Consider the following 18,002-nt stretch of genomic DNA (forward strand, 5'->3'; position numbering starts at 1 on the left):
GTGGTACAGCGGCCAAGAGCGTGATGTGCCAATGGGTTGGGCGACCATAATGATTACCCCGCACTTCACACATTTGAGATGGCAGCGAAAATGAATTGTTTAATATTTATTTAAACACTGTTGCTAGCCTGAATGGGAGGATGTAAGATGGAGTAGGAGGTAATAAATACAGACACAAGTAATGTACGCGAAAAACAAACCTAGCCACAACAAGACTGCCTCCACAAATCGGCACAAAAAATCGAGGAAATGCGCGTTCAGATTTACACGGTGAAAGGGACCTTTCAGGAGCGAAATGAACAGTGGGCGTCTTCCTAAATTTAGCTAAGTACTCACGTGCTCTGACTTTTCTCTTCTTCCAGCAAAGGGCGGCGCACTAAAATCATACGCCATTCCCATCATCCTCAGTCGTCTCCTGGCATACCTGGCTGAATTCTTCTTGTGAGGAGGGCCAGCTCGACCTGATGTGTCGACTGAACCCTATTTTCGAGCCGCCGCGGTGGCTGAGTGGTTATGGCGCTCGGCTGCTGACCCGAAAGATGCGGGTTCGATCCCGGCCGCTGCGGTCGAATTTCGATGGAGGCGAAATTCTAGAGGCCCGTGTACTGTACGATGTGAGTGCACGTTAATGAACCCCAGGTGGTCGAGAATTCCGGAGCCCTTCACTACGGCGTCTCTCATAGCCTGAGTCGCTTTGGGACGTTAAACCCCCATAAACAAAACCAAACCAACCCTATTTTCAGCCCATTTATTCATTATTGTGAAGTGAACTGTTGCGCCACTGTTACTACCACTGCTCCTAAGCTGGAAATGCTTGACACAAATTTGTAACAGCTGTTCGCCGCTTGGCTTAATGTCAACTACTCCAGTGTCGCTTCTGTTTTCGTTGCTTTGAAATAATTATGCTCGCGTGACGTGTACCGCATTCAGACCTTATAGGAAAGTTTATGAAGAAATTTTGACGCGAGAGACGTTCTGTCAAGCGTCTTGATTATTCTAAAATGCGCGATGCCTTTCTGATTCCCTGTGGTTACTGTCATTGAATGTTATTGTTTTCTCTTTCTGTAGGCCCTTTCACTTTTGCCATCGGTGCGCATGAGTCAAGTAATAATATCATAGAAGTTGAGTTCGGACCGGTCATAAAGCACAAAGGTTCCGGATTTAATTTTGGTGATAGCCGCGAAATAAAGGGCGGGATCTAAGAATATTGTACTGGAGTACGATCTCACCAATGGATATCCAAAGGTACGAAAAATGACGACTTGTGTTTACACACGATAAGTATTCATACATTAAGTACAGTGACCTTCAGTTTTGCTGTGCGTTAGCGTCCAAAATATTTCTTAATTGAGATATATGCTGACGAGATTTTAAAATGCGTGGTGCTGGCTTACAGGTTGCGCATCACGAATATTACGGTTTCGCCTGCGAAGCTGCCTCAGAAACTGTCGCAGAGATTAATCAGCAATCCCCACTTCAAGCTTGAATACGAAGCAACAATTTGGAGTTTTGTATACTAATACAGACCTGTATCAGAAAAAAAAAATCCATGAAATATTTGTATCATGCACCTACGGGTCCTTTCACAGATCTATCGTTAAGCTAGCTTGGAGTTTTACACGACCTATTTGCACCTCGGATACGCTTGGAAGGAGCAATAAGTTGATCATTTCCTCAAGCGGGCCTACTTTGCCCAAGTATGGCAGCTTAGAGCTATTTTACCTTGTCTTTATTGATCATTCAATTTGGGGAAATTACTTCGAGGATGTGACATATTCAAAAACGAAGGATTCTGACCAAATTGCTGCACCGCCAACTTCTTCAGTAAGGGTACATGCTCCACTGATGCTCATGAACTCTTCTTCGCGCGGAAAGGAGTCCTTGCAGCATACTTGAGAGATGTTCTTCCACAATGCGAGATTATTCTCTCCAAGTGCGTGTGCTCTCTGCGCGCTGCCTCCTCCTCGGATTTCAGATGGTCGAGAACGACAGTTCTGAAACTAGGTTTAAAATTTACATTGACAATTAAGTACGAATTTGTGATTCTCCGAAACACAGCATGCCGTTTATCGTCTTCAAAGCAACACTGCGCAGTATTGAAGCGGAGAGGCAGAAAGGCAACTTCAAATGTGTTTTTCACGCCTTTCAGGATCTTCACTTGAAGTCTGAGTCATGTGAGCGCACTGCTGAACACCTTTTTTTGCTTCTAATGGTATGCGGTTACCTCATTTAGTCTGAGTGCGTGTCCGGGGCATTCTGCATACCTTCTTATGCATTAAAGATAGAGATCGCTCTACAGGCCTGAACCGACTGAACGGAAGATTCCAAATAGTGTATGAAACATCAAGCTTATGCAGTCCCAACGTGCGCCCTGCCCACAAGGAGCCTTGCCCGGCTCTGCTTCCATAAAATATCAGGTACTTCCTTTGGGTACCACAGATAAGGTAAACATATCATCTAAATTCCCGACCTTATTGCGTTCGAACATGCTTCACTAGCACATGTTGAGAAAATCTAATTGGTCCGGCTGGGAGACGCCGTGAGCAGGGAACGCTTCGACTCCCAATGCTACGCATAAGCAAGCCCCCTGTCAACGGTGCAATGGCTTAAGGATAGGAACAACACACTTGTGTCCAACCACAGAATCCTGCGGGCAGGCTGCTTACCACACGTTGCCGAAGGGTGGGCGTCGCTAATGCGAGCTGCTCGCGTAGTGCTTCTTAAGATTAATGGCGAATGAATGAGGGCAAACAGGAAACTTGCCTGCGTCTGCGCCACATTGGCTCCGTGCAGTTCAGGGCTTACAGTGGCAAAATGTGGGTTGCACAAGGTCAGCCACTTCAGCGATGCTAGTGTCCATCCTAAGATCACAAGGACACGGCTAAAGGGTTTCGTTGCTAAATGCAGCCCGCCTCTATTCAGGTTTGTACGTACACAAGCGGACGCAGCTGCGTGTTTCGCAACTGCAAGCGTGCTGTTTCAATTGCCAGTGCAAGACCGTCCGAGGTCCTACATCGTTATTATTGGGCCAAACGCTGCAGTTACTACGCCCGACAGACTGGTCCAAACGAGGAACTGGACTGAATTCCTGGAATTCCATTGTGAGGCAAAAGAATAGGGGTGCACGATTTTGGCTGGCCCAGTGTCACCTTCCCGCGCACTCAACGTGCACTCCCAGACACCTTTATAGCATGCGAGATAGTGGTCTCGGTCTCAAAGGAGATGCCCTCGACTAAGCGTGGCAATTTCAGCCAGAAACCAGGTACCAAGTGACAAGGGGAGTGGTCGTTTGGTGCCCAGCTTTCGCAGGCCGCAAGCCAGAGAATGGGTTGGAGCCACAGGTTCACAAACAAAACAAACTTTGTGCAGCAAGAGACGATACAGATGATTTCAGAATCACTCGTACGAGAACATGCAAAATGTTTTACATTACAGTGCAACTCGCTCAAAGTATAACTCGAGAGAGAGAGAGAGTACAATACAACAAAAGTTTTATACTACAGAGCACTAACACAGGAGAGAGACAAACAAAACACAATTTGTTCACCGGGCACTGCGACAGTCCGATGACCTGAGGAACACAACGGAGTCGTCCCGCAGGCTGGCGCACGGCGCCTCGCTGGTCCGTGTCTGTGCGAGTGGTGTCCCGGTGGTGGAGCGGGCGCGCTTCTCTGAAGCTTGAACGGCCGCTCGGGCTGACTGATAGCGGTCAACGCCCTTCATGTATAGACGCGCTCCGCGCCTGTTCGTTCTTCGCGCCAAGGCAGGCGCGCACATACACACAGTATGAACTGTACAATTTCCTTCGCCTTCTCGCGCCGGGGGCGCGTTCCTATTGGTCAGGCGCGGAGACACATTTCGAGAACTTCCGCTCTCGGCGTGCAAGCGAATGGGAGAGGGTCTCACTCAGCGCGCTCAAGGCTACACCCTCTCCATCGACAATGAGTAGATTTTACTGGCACTTCTCGAATTATCGACGGCGAGCGCCGAGATGTTTCCTTTTCCGCTGCGCCGGCGAGCAAAGTGGAAAGGGTAGCATCACAAACAAGGTTAGGCGCTCTCTGGTGGTTTCTTTCTCCACTGTTCTAGATTTTTCTACGGCGCGTGCTAGCGAGATTGCTTCCGCGCTGCGCCGGTTTTCGGAATAAGCGCAGAGTTTTGTGACACTCAGCATAACATTTTCCTGCCTACATCGCGCTTCAATCTGTGCTCTAATATGCGAAGAAAGACAAAGTGAGCAGCCACAATTAGCAGCTTAGCACAGCATAAAACTTCTCTATCATTTTGGAAGAGAGTGGCTTTGACAGATTTGGTTAATAGACAATTCCAATATAACATTTCCGCGCGTACGTTTTCCTTCACCGGCCAGTCAGGCGGCAGGTGCGAGTACGCGGCAGTTAATGTAATCGATTTCTATTGTGCAGAGTTGGCCCATGAAAGGGAAGGCTTCCGCGAGGAGTACACATAATGATGACACTCAAATCCAAAGCGACGAAAAATCGCGACATTCGTAGGGCGCCGGTCTCTTCGCATCCCTCGCCGGAGAACAGGCTTTTCTTGGTAAATTTCAGGCTTACTGCCAGCACTCCAAGCTTAACGCGATAATGTTAAGGAGCTCGCGTGGCAGAAAACCTGGCGTCATCGTCGTCGGCGTCTTTGACTGTGAGCAGAAACCTATAATATTCCCCAGACAAGCAACCTACGAGGCAGGTGAGCCACCAAGGTGACGTAATCTTAGGCTTTCATCAGAACCTGCACAGCGGATTGTGAGCGATCTGCGCACTGCTGAATGTGGCAGCTGAAAACAAAGTTCCTCTCAAAACAAGCACCAGCGCAGGGCCATTGTGCAGAAGGAAAGACTTGACCTTAATCTCTCTTCCTGGTCCTGTTCGTCATGACTTAATTGTTGACGAGATAAGAATAGAGCTGATAAGACAGACTTATTCGCTCTGCTTGGCGCTTAGAATAGCGTGGTGTAGTGCTTGAACACAGGTGAGCACATTGTAGCTGTGTGCCCTCAATACCCATGCACGCAGAAACTTGCTAATTGCTCCAAGGCGCGAGTGTTACATCGGTGAAAATTCTCACGCGCAGATCCAACAAGACGCTTGCGCCGTGACGTTCATTAGCGCAAGGCATGCTCATTCGCATCCGAGTCTGTGTGGACTGCGCAAGTCGAAAATATTGCAAACGCCGTATATTGCCGCGTTTAAGTCCAGGGCAAATACAAGCCTTCTTCCAAATAATAGCCCTCGCTCTATAAAGGTAGTTATTTCTATATAGAGGCCAACGCGTGCATCACGTTCCACCGCAGTCTTCCAAACCTCTGTGCGGTGGTATCGTATTGCGCGCAGCTTAATGCAAAAAGTGTGTAACGATGCTGTCACGAGGCCAAAATTTGCAGGCTAGTGAAGCTCAAAGATGATTAACTGGTGCTCGTTCCTGACGACTGCTATCATTGCCTTCGATCGGCTGACTACCTGCAAACCGAACTGCCAAGGGTTCGAGTGTTTAGGATTTTCTCTGGCGGGCGCACTCTTACTTTTGACAATGTTACAGCATTTGATGATGCGCGTGCTCTCGATGAGTCGTCAGGCGAAACTCCCACCACACTGAGCGAGCCGGTAGAGACATACGGTCAAAAACTGCATAGCAGAGCGCCTTTTTTTTTCATATGGAGTTCCATGCATTTTGCTGAGAACGGGCACCTTAACGAGGCGCGGTCTAAGCACGGCTCGAGCGATCCTCCTTATATCCGGAGAATATAGGACGACTCGGTGTGTTGGTCAAGCACGCAATATCGCAAGGCCACACTTGGAAGAAATGCCGACTTACACTTACATACACAGCAGCGCACAAAAGACGGGGACAGAGTAGACAGACAAGGACGAGCGCTGAAACGCCACTCGCCTTGGAACACAACTCGAGACACAACTGGAAAAAGAACTTGCCTATTTTCGCACGCGTATACGGGGACCACGGCTCTATCGGCGTGCATATAAGTGTATCAATGATAGCAATAAACAATTGTTGGTCAACGCTCGTCCTGTCTGTCTACCTGTACCCGTCTTTTGTGCGATGTTGTGCCTGTAATTATGTACCAACACGCCCAGTTCGCCCCATTAACCGACTTATATGGCCGGTAAACGGTACAAGTGTGCAGTGCACTACGCAAATTTCTTCTTTCTGGGTGAAATAATAGCAGCTAGCGTATCGTTCTATGCAGACCCACTGAGAAAAAGAAGGCGCAGGAGAAAAAGTTGCACAGTAGCAGCTTGACCAGGCTCCGGCCACCTGGGCAACTCTGAGAGCATTGTAAGGGTTCCAAGTTGCATTTTACTTACTCAAGGCACAGTGAAATCATATGTATGCGTTGCTTCGTGAAATGAATAGAAGAGCTGGGGAGCGTGTAATCAGCGCGATGGCGACCACAGCTGGTACGTGTGACTGGAGTTTGCGATGGTATTGATGGCGATAAATGTAGTCATACCCTTGTCTGCAATGATTGTAGACGTACTCTGGCAGATTAGCGAGTGAATAGAATGAATCTAGCTTTCACTGTATCATCCCAGTGTAACTGGATGGAAATTTCACGAAATACCGACCGCTTTGTAGATTCGGAAACACTTTTTGAATCTAAGCAGCGAAACAGGGTCATTCCATTAGCGCGCCTGTACACTTCGTTGAAAATGGAATAAGCGCTCTCACGCAACCATATATGAACAAAAAATTAAGGGGCGCTTAAGTTTCGTTTAGAGAGCAATGTGACAGCGGTGTTTTCTGTGTCCATTAAATACAGAGGCTGGAGTTCCTCGATGCGCATTCATACTCAGCAATGGCCAGCAGCCAAGCAACGCGTTGACTACAGCGCTTTCATTTCCCGTTCGGTGTCATGACGCCTAAAGCTTCCGCGGGTACAAATTTGGGCTTGCTGGTTCCGCTTTTGCAGTCGCTTGGTTTGTACTGACTTCGGTGCGGAAGGAAGTTAGTGAAGACGACGACATCCAATACACAACGCGAAAGACTGGCAGGTAAACAAGCGGGGATGCTCAGCCTCAGCGGTGACACGCTGTCTAATCCTCCTCCCCACTCACGCAGAAAAACATGGACACATCGCCGCGAAGGTCTTCGCGTAAACGGGGCACCGAATTATGTGGTCCGAGCTCTCACAAACAAAGCGGATGCCAATATAAACCCTACCAAACTTCGAGGAACGTAAGGGGACAAATTCGAACACCTTAGGCTAGAAAGAAGAAATTTTTCACCACCGCACAAACAACTATACGCCTCGGATGCCTTGTACTGGAGGAGAAAGCAAAGCTAAGACATCTCCTAATCGACTCAATTAAAAAAAAAATTGGCGCCACAGGACACACAGGTTACTGTGCTTAGGAGGAGCAATCCCCACGCATCGTCATACTACTTGGAAATGCAGAGAGAAACAAGAGAATACCTTAAGAGTGTCATACCCGACACACGAGCAGTAGGAGTGTCGAGAAATGGTAACGCGTCCCCGACTACCGAAGGAAAACGCTATCGCGTGTAGGTTCGAACAAGACAATAAACAGATCAGACAAAACAAAACGAAGCCGTATTTACAACTCAACGAGAGAGAGAGAAGACAACAAACAGATCAGACAAAACATAACGAAGCCGTATTTATCAGTTAAAAAGAGAGAGCCAACAAGAAACGAAAACACCAAGAAAAACACACGCTCGACACGCGTACAACACTACAGATTAAAGGAAAGCGTTCATCAGATACTGAGCGTCCCAGGTGAAGCGGGGATGCCTTGCAGCCACGTGGTATTAGGAGCAGAGAGGGAAACAGGTAGACGCCGAGGGACCCCGTCAGCCGCCCCATGAACTTGGCAGAAACAGGAGAAGCGTTGCTAGGACACGTCGTAGGCGCCCCGAAATGCTGCAAGCTATCCAAGGGAACCTCTCGGCAGCACACACCCTCAATCCATGGGCTTCCACCTTCAAACTTCGAAGGAACGCAGTAGGCGTGCGTCGGTGATCCAAGGGAGGTCACGGCAGCACGGTCCCAACGTCCGACGGCTGCCACCTCCACGCTTGAATAACACGACCTCCGCTGCGCTATCTGCCTACACACCTCGTTTTTCCACAACGTACTCATCTCTCGCACACTTGCTCCCACGCTCTTCCGTCGTGCACAAGTCGCAACGCCGGGCTGGCACGCGCAGCGCGCCCTGCTGTCGACGAACCGCTGTCGACGCACGCAGCCTGCATCATCTCAAGATCTCCACGAATTTGGTATGCACCAGCTCTGACGATCGGCAAACTGCACTACAAAGTCTGGATCACTGAGCTAGTCCGCAAGTCAACTGCCGTCAGCGGAGCCCTGGACTTGAGGCACCGAACTCGCAGATCTTGCAAATTCTCCTTTTCTCTACATATTATTTTTCGCTCCACCTCTCTTGCTGGGGTCTCCTCTGTTTTCGTAAGTGCAAGAAGATTCCGGCCCCTTTCATATTTATCAGGATGTCTTGTTGCAAGCTGTTGGAAACGACATGATGCGTTTTTGGGGGCGATTTTCTTCTTCAAGACGGAGCTATTTTGCAAATAGGTAAAACACAAACAACGCTCGAACGTTGCTGGCTACTGAGGGCAACAAAGCTTAACCTTCGAGATACTGGACGAGGTGCCGTAGGTTGAAGTCTGAGCTGTGGGGCTGCGACAAGTCGCAGGTGCTTATCGGTCCCCAAAAAAGCGTCCTCATCCCCTCCTTCTGGCAGTTTGTCAACAAGGGCTAGAGATAGGTAGTCCGCATCGGTGTTCTTGGATCCAGATTTGTAGAGGAGAGAGAGTCGAACCCCAGGAGCTGCAGGCTCTATCTGGAGAGGCGGCCGTAGGGGTGGTTCAAACTGGAAAACCTGTACAGCACGTGTTAATCTCTGAAAACCTTGAATGATCGTCCTTACAGGCAGCGGAGGAATTTCGACGCCACCCATATGCTGGCGAGGCGCTCCTTCAAGGCCGTAGTAGTGTATGAAATCATAATTCCCAGTCTGTAGTTTTTGAATGGGGACGACGCTGAGGCCTTTGCTGCTTGCGCCGGTATTACTTTCATTCTCGGTGTTTACATCGAAGTCTCCGATAGCCGGAAGGAACTGTTAACGATGCTGAAGCTGCTGAAAGGCTCTTGCATGCGGTGCTTCCCAATTAGACGAAACGTCAGGCTTTCTCAGTTGGGTCGTTGGTTGGGGTATGAAAGAAAATTCTTCACAAATCGCTGGTAATACGCCGCCCAGTTGGAGAAATTTGACACAGCTTTCTTTTAAACCGTCGGCAGCAACATTGCGATAACAGCTGCTCTCTTCTGGAATGGGCATACTCCATCCTTGCTTGCGGTGTGGCCTTTAAAAAGCAACTGCTGATAGGTGAAGTGGCACTTCTTCACTTTGAAGATGAGCCCATCCTTTTCAGGTCGTCATGCATAAGATTTAGTGTGACTTTATAAATAACAAAAAAATATGCGGGCTTTGAAAACGAAAGCACAACACGTGAGGGAAGCCTCTATGAGGATTTCTCTCCACACGCAGAGGTTAACCTCCATGGTCGTATCGATATGAGTACCACCAGAGTTGGGTAAAATCTGTACTTAAAAATCCCCTGTGACATTACCGAAACTTCAGCAAAAAGATTTCAAAGGAAGGGGACTGGGCGACAGAAAAGCAAGAACTTTTTTACATTTTAGTTTGATATCAAGAACGATACGCCGCAAAAAAACAAGGAGTATTTGAAAATAGGTATATATGGCAGGAATACTGCTTCACAAAATTAACGGAACCGCCACGAATTGGCGCGATAGGTATTTATTCGGCCAACTTTTTAAAATATTTGTTTGCTTTGAGCTGATATGTACTCCAGAGTTAATATAATTGATGGACGGAAAGTTGTAAAATATGCAGTTGGGAGGACTTCTAATTGTTGTTAAGTACCTGTATAGATAGATAGATAAAGAGGAGGAGGAAAAGGCAGGGATGTTAAACAGAAAGGTGCTCCGGTTGGCTACCCTGCACTGGGGAAGAGGGATTAGGGTACTAAAAGAAGGAAGAGAGAAGAAAAAAAAGGCATAACACACACACCCGCACAACGCTGTCACAATTTGTCACTCAATCCAGTCGCTCTCAAGTAGGCAAAGAGTGCCTTGTATGCCTTGAGGGCACTCCACTGCTGTGGCCGCGGACCGATGATCTTTTGCTCTGTTAATGGGCGAGGAGTACGTGTATAACACGTACTTGGGGCCTATGGTCTGAATGCTGAGAAGGAGGGCGCAAAACTGTAGAGTGTCATATTATCTTGTATCGAATTATGAATACTGTCAGCTCAGTAGTGAGTGTAAACATGATTCCACTCATTTTACTAATATTTTCATTTAGGCTTTAATAGACGGGCAGCTTTTATTCCAATCTTCAACGTTTGGTACACAACTCCAAACATTTTTTTGCTCACAATCTAATGTACCGACGGGTTCAGCCACTCTTTGGGAAGTACACCTGAGGGAGCTGAATAATAATACGAGCGCTCAGGTAAAACCCTAAAATAAAACGCACAACACCTGTGACCAGCCTCGTTTCACACGGTCTTGGAAATTGAACGGGATATTCTACCTGAGCCTCATTCCTTGATACGTTTGTTAAAAAAAAAATACACCATGCGCTACTCTTAATCTCGGTTGCATATATACTGCCGTTGTTCCACTTAGGCTCCGGTTAAAGGCTCTGCACCATTTATTTTATCTGGAACGAGGCTCGTTTCGGCTTTTTCTAAGTGCGACACACTTTTGTAGCCCCTTTTTCTCCTTTATAATTGAAAGTTATGTGGAACGCGTTCACATTAGTGGAACAGCAAGCTCACCGTTTCCCAGTTGCTTCAATCGGTTCCAGTTACTTCATGACGCGTTCCAGATAGAACTAGGTCACTGCTCACGAGATACAAAGGTCGCGAGTTCCGCGATGGCAGACTTCTTTTTTGTTCCGCCGCTGGGCACGTGACCGGAAGGCACGTGATAAGTGGGAGCCAATGGCCTGAAAGTTCCCGCAAAGAGCGGGGCTGCCGCTCTCTTCGCCTCAGCTGGCGGCGGCGGCCCTGCGTACATTCGCTCTGTATATTCGCAATTCGTTCTCCATGGTTCTCATAAAGGGCTGTTTCCTAGCATAGCAACACGCATACTGCCTTCAACTTGGAGTTTATAGCTGTTCTGCAGATAGATACCCCAGAGCTGTTAGCCGCAAGCATGGTTTCGACAGCGGTTTTCATCACGGCCTCGCCAGCTTCCCCGCTGACCAGTGGCCATCATGATATTCCTCTTTACGCCGCCGCTTCTTCGGAGGCCCGCAGAAAACCTTTCGCCACCCGTGCGTTTGTCCCTTCGTGCGGCGCGGCCACTTCTACTTCTTCGACTCGCTCTGCTGTGCCATTTGTCGACCCGCTCTCAGTCAGTTCGACATTTAAACATTACAGGCATAGCATACTATTATGCACATTAAGCCATTGTCCCGTCCTCGATCTCCAAGTTAACAGGATCCCTGTCCTTCCGTCTTCCAATCTATCAGGCTACATCCTATTACCACTCCTTTTCCCGTCAAAACTTTCCTGTATCCAGCAGTTAACCGCCTGTGTCTTGGCCACTCCTCCGTAGTGGGTGTGTGCCAGCAACGCCTGAGGCCTTCCTTGTCCACCCTCAACTTAACCAGGGTGGGCCTAGAAGGGCACTTCCCTTCGTCGAACCGGTTCGCTGTGCCGCAGTGAACACAAGTGGAGACTGGATTGAAACGAATGCATTGCCCCCTCCAAGTGACGACGGTACGACGGTAGTGTGCGAAGATGTAGTTTTGGTAGCCTTTTCTTCTCTGTCGACCACCAGTGCTACATGTTCTGAGCCTTCGATCAACTACAGGAGCGTATGGAATGTCATTGCGTTAAATACGGTTTCTGCATGGTAATCGCTTTCTCTGTAACGAATCGCTGCATGGTTCCGATAAATGTGCATCGTTTGTGTGACTGTCAGGTAAAAAAACCACGTTTTTTCTAGTGCAGAAGCAGTTATAGTGCATTTTCGGCGAAAGCCGTGGGATGAGTGAGGCCTCGTGGCGGTTCACGTGATTCAATAGGCAGCGGTTGTTAAAACCATCAATTTTTTTCAGAGCAAAGGAAATGGCGCAGTAATTGTCTGACATCACGCGGGAAACCCTAACGGTGCCGTAAGGAAAAAGGACGAAGGTGGGAGTGAAAGAAGTACGAGGTGTCGCAGTGGAGGACTCCGGAATAACTTCGACAACCTGGGGATCTTTAACGTGCACTGACATCGCATAGCACAGGACGCTTACGCGCTTCGCCTCCATCGAAACGCGGCCGCCGCGGCCGGATTCGAACCAAGGCCTAGCGCCATAACCACTGAGCCACTGCGGTGGGTCTGTAAAAACAGCTGTGAAGAGATTTGTCAACGGCCCTGAAGGTTGGGTTTGGGATTACGGCATAGCCTGACATGGGTCGTGCTAAAATATCGCATGGACTACTCGAAGCTTGACCTTGAAGTCACCTCGGCCAAAAGCGACAAACATTGATGGGTGGTTTTCTGACAGGCAGTAGCCACGCCCCCAATGTGGCCTATGCCCAAATATGGCACGTACGATCGAAATTAGACCCTGCAGTGAATGAATTAAATAGGCGAAAATGGATTGATAGGTTGCTAAGATATAGCATGGCGCGACCTCAACGTGGCCCATGGCGAAATAGGCATGCGCCAACCAAAATTTTTTTCTTGGAACGACCTTGGCCGAATTTTCCAGCCGGTGAATGTGGTTGTGCTCTGATGAAAGAAAGGCTTGACCTAATCTCAAAATAGAATTACCCTACCTCCAAAAATAGTTTTGGTCCATCCGAATATTTGTGTGGCCCACCCCGAAAAATTTGAAATTTGTGTTGACCCACCACTTGGGACACCACCAAAATAGGCTTGCCCTAATACAGAAAATTCAGAAGTTGTGCTTACCCATGCTCGGAACCGACTCTGGACACCCCCCGATTTGGTTTGGCCCACCCCAAAAATTTGCGTGGCCCTAGAAATTTCATCGTGCCTTCGCACAATATTCCGTGCTTGGCAATGCTAAACAGCTAGCTGTTTTTTGATTTCTCTACATGGTAGGCTGCTCATAACTGCATACTATGAAAAACGAAACTATTTTGTCCTGATCTATATCTGAACGCAAAGCGCAGTTGAACTGTACTCCATCTAAAAATGGTCGACTTTCTCTTTGAACGATGCGCTTTGCCACAACGGTTGTTTTTGAGTTTGGTCATTCATTATAGTGAGGTTTTGTTAGGTTCTCAATTGAGAGGCTTCTCTCTAACAAGAAAATTTCCTTCGAGGTCTGACTTCGGTTAATATATTTTTTCGCTACATAGGCAATGCTTTACGGAACAAATAAATGCGAAAATTATCTATGATCCCCCTTTTCTGGAGAATGTTGCTACCGGACAATAATAAACTTGCTCCATATTTGTGTATATATGTTCTGGGCATTCTTGGGATGCAACTCGTAGTGGTTATTTGCTTTCTGTACATGTATGTTTGTCGGAATTTCAAAGTGAAGCATTTGTTGCTCGCAATGTTTTAAACATATTATCGGGCTTTTTTCGCTGTATTGATGCATGGCCTCGTGGAAGCATCTCTTTTCACTGTATAAAAAGAATCACACTTTTCTGTGTAAAACTGCTTGAATCTTCATTCTTAAGGAACACCCTAATTATATCCGGCTGTTGATAAGACGGTTTGATTGCAGTATTCACCGCACATATCTCAGCTCTGTTCTTTACATTCATTTACAATTACTTTTGACCTGAAAAAGTGATATGCCGGCAAAATAAATACTTATGGTCATACTGTACGACGAAAGTTACACAAAATTTTCGAAAATATGTTTCTTTAAGTAGTAAGGCGGCTTTTGCGGCACAATATCTGCGTTGGGGGACATGAGAAAATTGTGAATGATGTTAACTTGTTGGACAGCTAACTATTTCTGATAGTTAACCTTTTTAACTATAACAGGAAGGCACATATTGGCAAGTGGACATTTTAAGGCGGTCTTTAGTAACACCCATTTAATAATAATAATAATTGGTTTTGGGGGAAAGGAAATGGCGCAGTATCTGTCTCATATATCGTTGGACACCTGAACCGCGCCGTAAGGGAAGAGATAAGGGAGGGAGTGAAAGACGAAAGGAAGAAGAGGTGCCGTAGTGAAGGGCTCCGGAATAATTTCGACCACCTGGGGATCTTTAACGTGCACTGACATCGCACAGCACACGGGCGCCTTAGCGTTTTTCCTCCATAAAAACGCAGCCGCCGCGGCCGGGTTAACACCCATTTAAGTTTTTATGATTTACAAAACGCGATTGCTGTCGCCGCTGTGGCCCAACAAATTTTGGGTACATAGTGCCATATACATGCACCTTCGAAAAGCATGCAGGCAAAGCAACCTAGGGACCGGAACTACTAGGGACCGGATACACCTCTCTGATGGCAGGCAGGTGTATAAGTACTACAGATGGAAAGTTAATTGTCACAAATTTCTTAAGCGCCTTACTCGTTAACATAATTCGCCTTTTTTACATCGGCCAACGCACGTACTGTCGTGTCATAGTGGCCGCGGCCTTTACACCTGAAAAAGCCTATTTTTAAAAACGCTGGTTCACGTTTGCTGAAGCACCTGGTAAAATTTAAAATGTTCTATACGCACTTCAACGTTTCCAGTCAGCACTGTAAACCGCGCGAGAAAAAATTAAAATGCAAATTCGGAATGTCCATTGCGAATTTTACTTAGCTGCCTCTTCGCGTTCAACCAAGACTGACGCGTACTCTCACGTCCTGGAGTCTAGATAAAAAAAAAAGAGAATGCGAGTACAGCAGCCCTTCGATGTTTTCGCGAGTGCCGTTTTGATTTTTCTGACGAATTTGTGGCATGCTGATCGAACACATGTTTTCTTCGCTCTATGCTAGAAGACGAGCACCATCACACGTACCAGGTACTGCACTAGATAGTGCCGGAAATTTTACACAGCTGAGTGTTGATAAACGGCGAGTCAGAGGTGCATTTCTGCGAGGAATTGAACCCATATGGCGGACAGAGTTCCTTTGCTTCATGCATTTGTGCACACTTCTCAGACGGAGGATACTATACTCAGTCCAATGCTTCGCTGCCGAGCAATGATGTTAGGCGCGCGGAATTCAGGAAGTGGTGCAGTGTCAGACACGATTTACGTGAATGCAATGCACACACACACAACACACAATCTGACACGCCAATGGTTTCTGTTTCTTCGTGGCCCTTTGCGACTATAAACTATTGCCCGAACAGGTGGCATTTACGTAGAGCATCCGCCTCGCATTCGGGAGGTGCTGGATTCGATCTCCAGTGACGCCACTTACCCACCAGTTTTCGAATGGGCACAAAATTTCCCCAAGCCAGGTGCTTGGCTCTTCCGGGGTGGAATGCTTGCAAAAGGGCGTTTGGTCACCTCGCCCCTCCATCGATTGAAAATCTATCCGCGAGAGACCGTAATCCACCCTGTGGTGCAAAGACTATTGTGGCCATGTTTGGTGACTGCTGCTGATGTTGCTGTGTACGAAGGGTTCAAGGTTTGTCGAGAATTGTGCCGTTCTGTCGAAAGAACTGCAAGCAATGGTGTCAGCTTCTCGCGAGAGGGAGAGGCTTCATCGCTGAGACGCCATGGCACTGAGGGGCCTTGACGCTGCTGTCGCCACCTTCCCTGCAGGTTCGGAAGGGCTGCTTTGTTCTCACGAAGGATTATTATTGATACTATTTGTTAAGTTAAATTTGCCACGTGGAAATAAGGTCCTGCAGTAGGGCTCCGTGAAAATTGTCTATTGCGCACTGGAGGCGTTCGCACCCTAATGGTAAAACGGTAGGTGCAGCGGTGGGACCAGTGGCGATTTCGACGTCTCACTTGTGCGACACAAAGGTGCACAGCCAGCAACTGGTGCTCGCGGAGGAGGAAAGGACGTTCCCCCAGAGCATGCGCGCTCTCAGTGGCAACACACCCAGGCTTTGCTCGCCTTCGAAACGTGTTAGTCGAAGAGTACCCCCTTAAGAAGGCTGCGAGGTCGTTCGAAACTCGGCTTGGCCCAGGAGGGGCTGGAGCCCCTCGCGGGTCAGTGAACGTTTTTTGTGCTCTTTTTTGTTTTCATGGTCAAAAGGTGGAAGTCACTATAGTTTATATTTCATGATGGTCCGAGTGAGCTGTTCCTGAACATGCCACTGAACATTGTGTGCCTTTACTTGGCCAAGAGAAATCGACACTAGTGAGCATGTTGCTGTTGTTGTATGCACTTGAACCTTATAAACGATGTCCATTCACTTACTTGCATTGAAATCACGAAAGGGGCATGATATTAAAGGAAGCTGCATGATGTAGCACAAATAGGCCATGGATGGTAGTGAACGATTATATTTTTTTACATATTATGCGAACACAAACACTTTAGTGCTAAAAACAACCATGTAGGTTGTTTATTCTTATCGCCACCTTTTTGCTTTTGATCCCCCTTTTGCAGCTCATGCGGCTCATGAACATTTTTTGCGATCTTATGTGTGGAGTTGTTTGCATATATTTTGCAGTTAGAATGAAAGAATTTGCACTGTTACGATATAAGAGCTTGCATCTGCTTATATGTCATTCTCATAAGGACATTCCCTTCTGCTCGGCGCGCGATATAAAGCGAGGCGCATGATGCAGCGCAAATAGACCATGAATGGCAGTGAACGACACTCGAAAAAGGCTGGTCATCCAGCCGAAACGTCGTGAATTAAATTCTGTTATGTTTCTTCAATTTTTGGTGATTTTATATTATATTGACCAAATCAGCTGCCAGAAATCACGTTTGGTATATATATATATATATATATATATATATATATATATATATATATATATATATATATATATATATATATATATATATATATGTGTGTGTGTGTGTGTGTGTGTTATGCGAACAGGGTTTAGTGCAAATAAAAAAATCGAAATCACTGCGGTAACCCGCATCCATCATTGGAGTAATGCGAAAGCATTGACGCCTCCTCATCACTCGTCGCCTCTATTTACTCTTCTTTGCTCTATTGCCCCTATTTGCCTGAGAATTGGTGCAATTCGTCAAATTACCACCACGCTTCGTCCCAAACGTTTAAATGGCTCCACCCACACTTCTGGTCATGTGGTACTGATTTTCAGGCGTTTCAAATTTGGCGCCACTCTTGTTCCGGACAAGGCCACTTTTTGCACATTTTTGGCTCAAATTGATTAACTATTCATCCGATCGTGTCAAAATCTTTTGCGCGTATCCTCACATTATCCTCCTTCAGTTATAACCACTTTTTAGACGTTCTTTTTTTTCTGGTTCCCCACAATGACTGCGGACACGTTTTGATGACGTGAAACCGCCGACATAGCCTAGTAAAGCTTTCGCTTGAAAACAACCGTGTGGGAGTTTTTTTGTTGAGGCCACCTGCTTAATTATTAGTATCCCTTCAGCAACCCACGCGCTTATGAACACTTTTGTTATCTGATTTGTGCAGTTTTTGACATAATTGTTGTAATTAGCATGCAAAGAATTCTGCTTTGTTTGTTTCGCTTTTTGACCCTTCACTAGGCGTAATAACTATGGGTGCGAACAGCGGCGTGTGTAATAGTTTTTTTCGAAACAGAAATGCGAAAATTTAAAAGTCATGATGACTGTGAATTTGATTTCGTCCAGAAGTGCCTTTTTGCTTTCCAGCAACCATAAATTTGGGACAAGCAGCCATGTTTTCAGAGAGGTGCTACCTGCAGAATAAATCGATGGAAGCATGCTTTTTTTCAATTTTAGCTCGTGTTTTCTTTATGTGAATTATACAGAACACTGCTAAACAATACAGTGCTAACTGATTCAAAACAGTGATTCACCTAACCCCTGT

At 46.9% G+C, this 18,002-nt stretch overlaps 1 long non-coding RNA gene across 1 annotated transcript in view; it reads left to right on the forward strand.

Moving 5' to 3' along the window:
- The first annotated feature begins 1,085 nt into the window (after positions 1–1,085).
- The window catches only part of LOC144107150 (uncharacterized), a 47,577-nt gene continuing 30,660 nt past the window's right edge, over positions 1,086–18,002 (forward strand). Inside the window, exons 1-2 of the long non-coding RNA XR_013309234.1 lie at positions 1,086–1,245; positions 10,407–10,556. This is a non-coding gene — a long non-coding RNA (uncharacterized LOC144107150). The remainder of the gene's footprint in view (positions 1,246–10,406; positions 10,557–18,002) is intronic.

This window comes from Amblyomma americanum, chromosome 10, assembly GCF_052857255.1.
Source record: "Amblyomma americanum isolate KBUSLIRL-KWMA chromosome 10, ASM5285725v1, whole genome shotgun sequence".
Taxonomy (NCBI): Eukaryota; Metazoa; Arthropoda; class Arachnida; order Ixodida; family Ixodidae; genus Amblyomma; species Amblyomma americanum.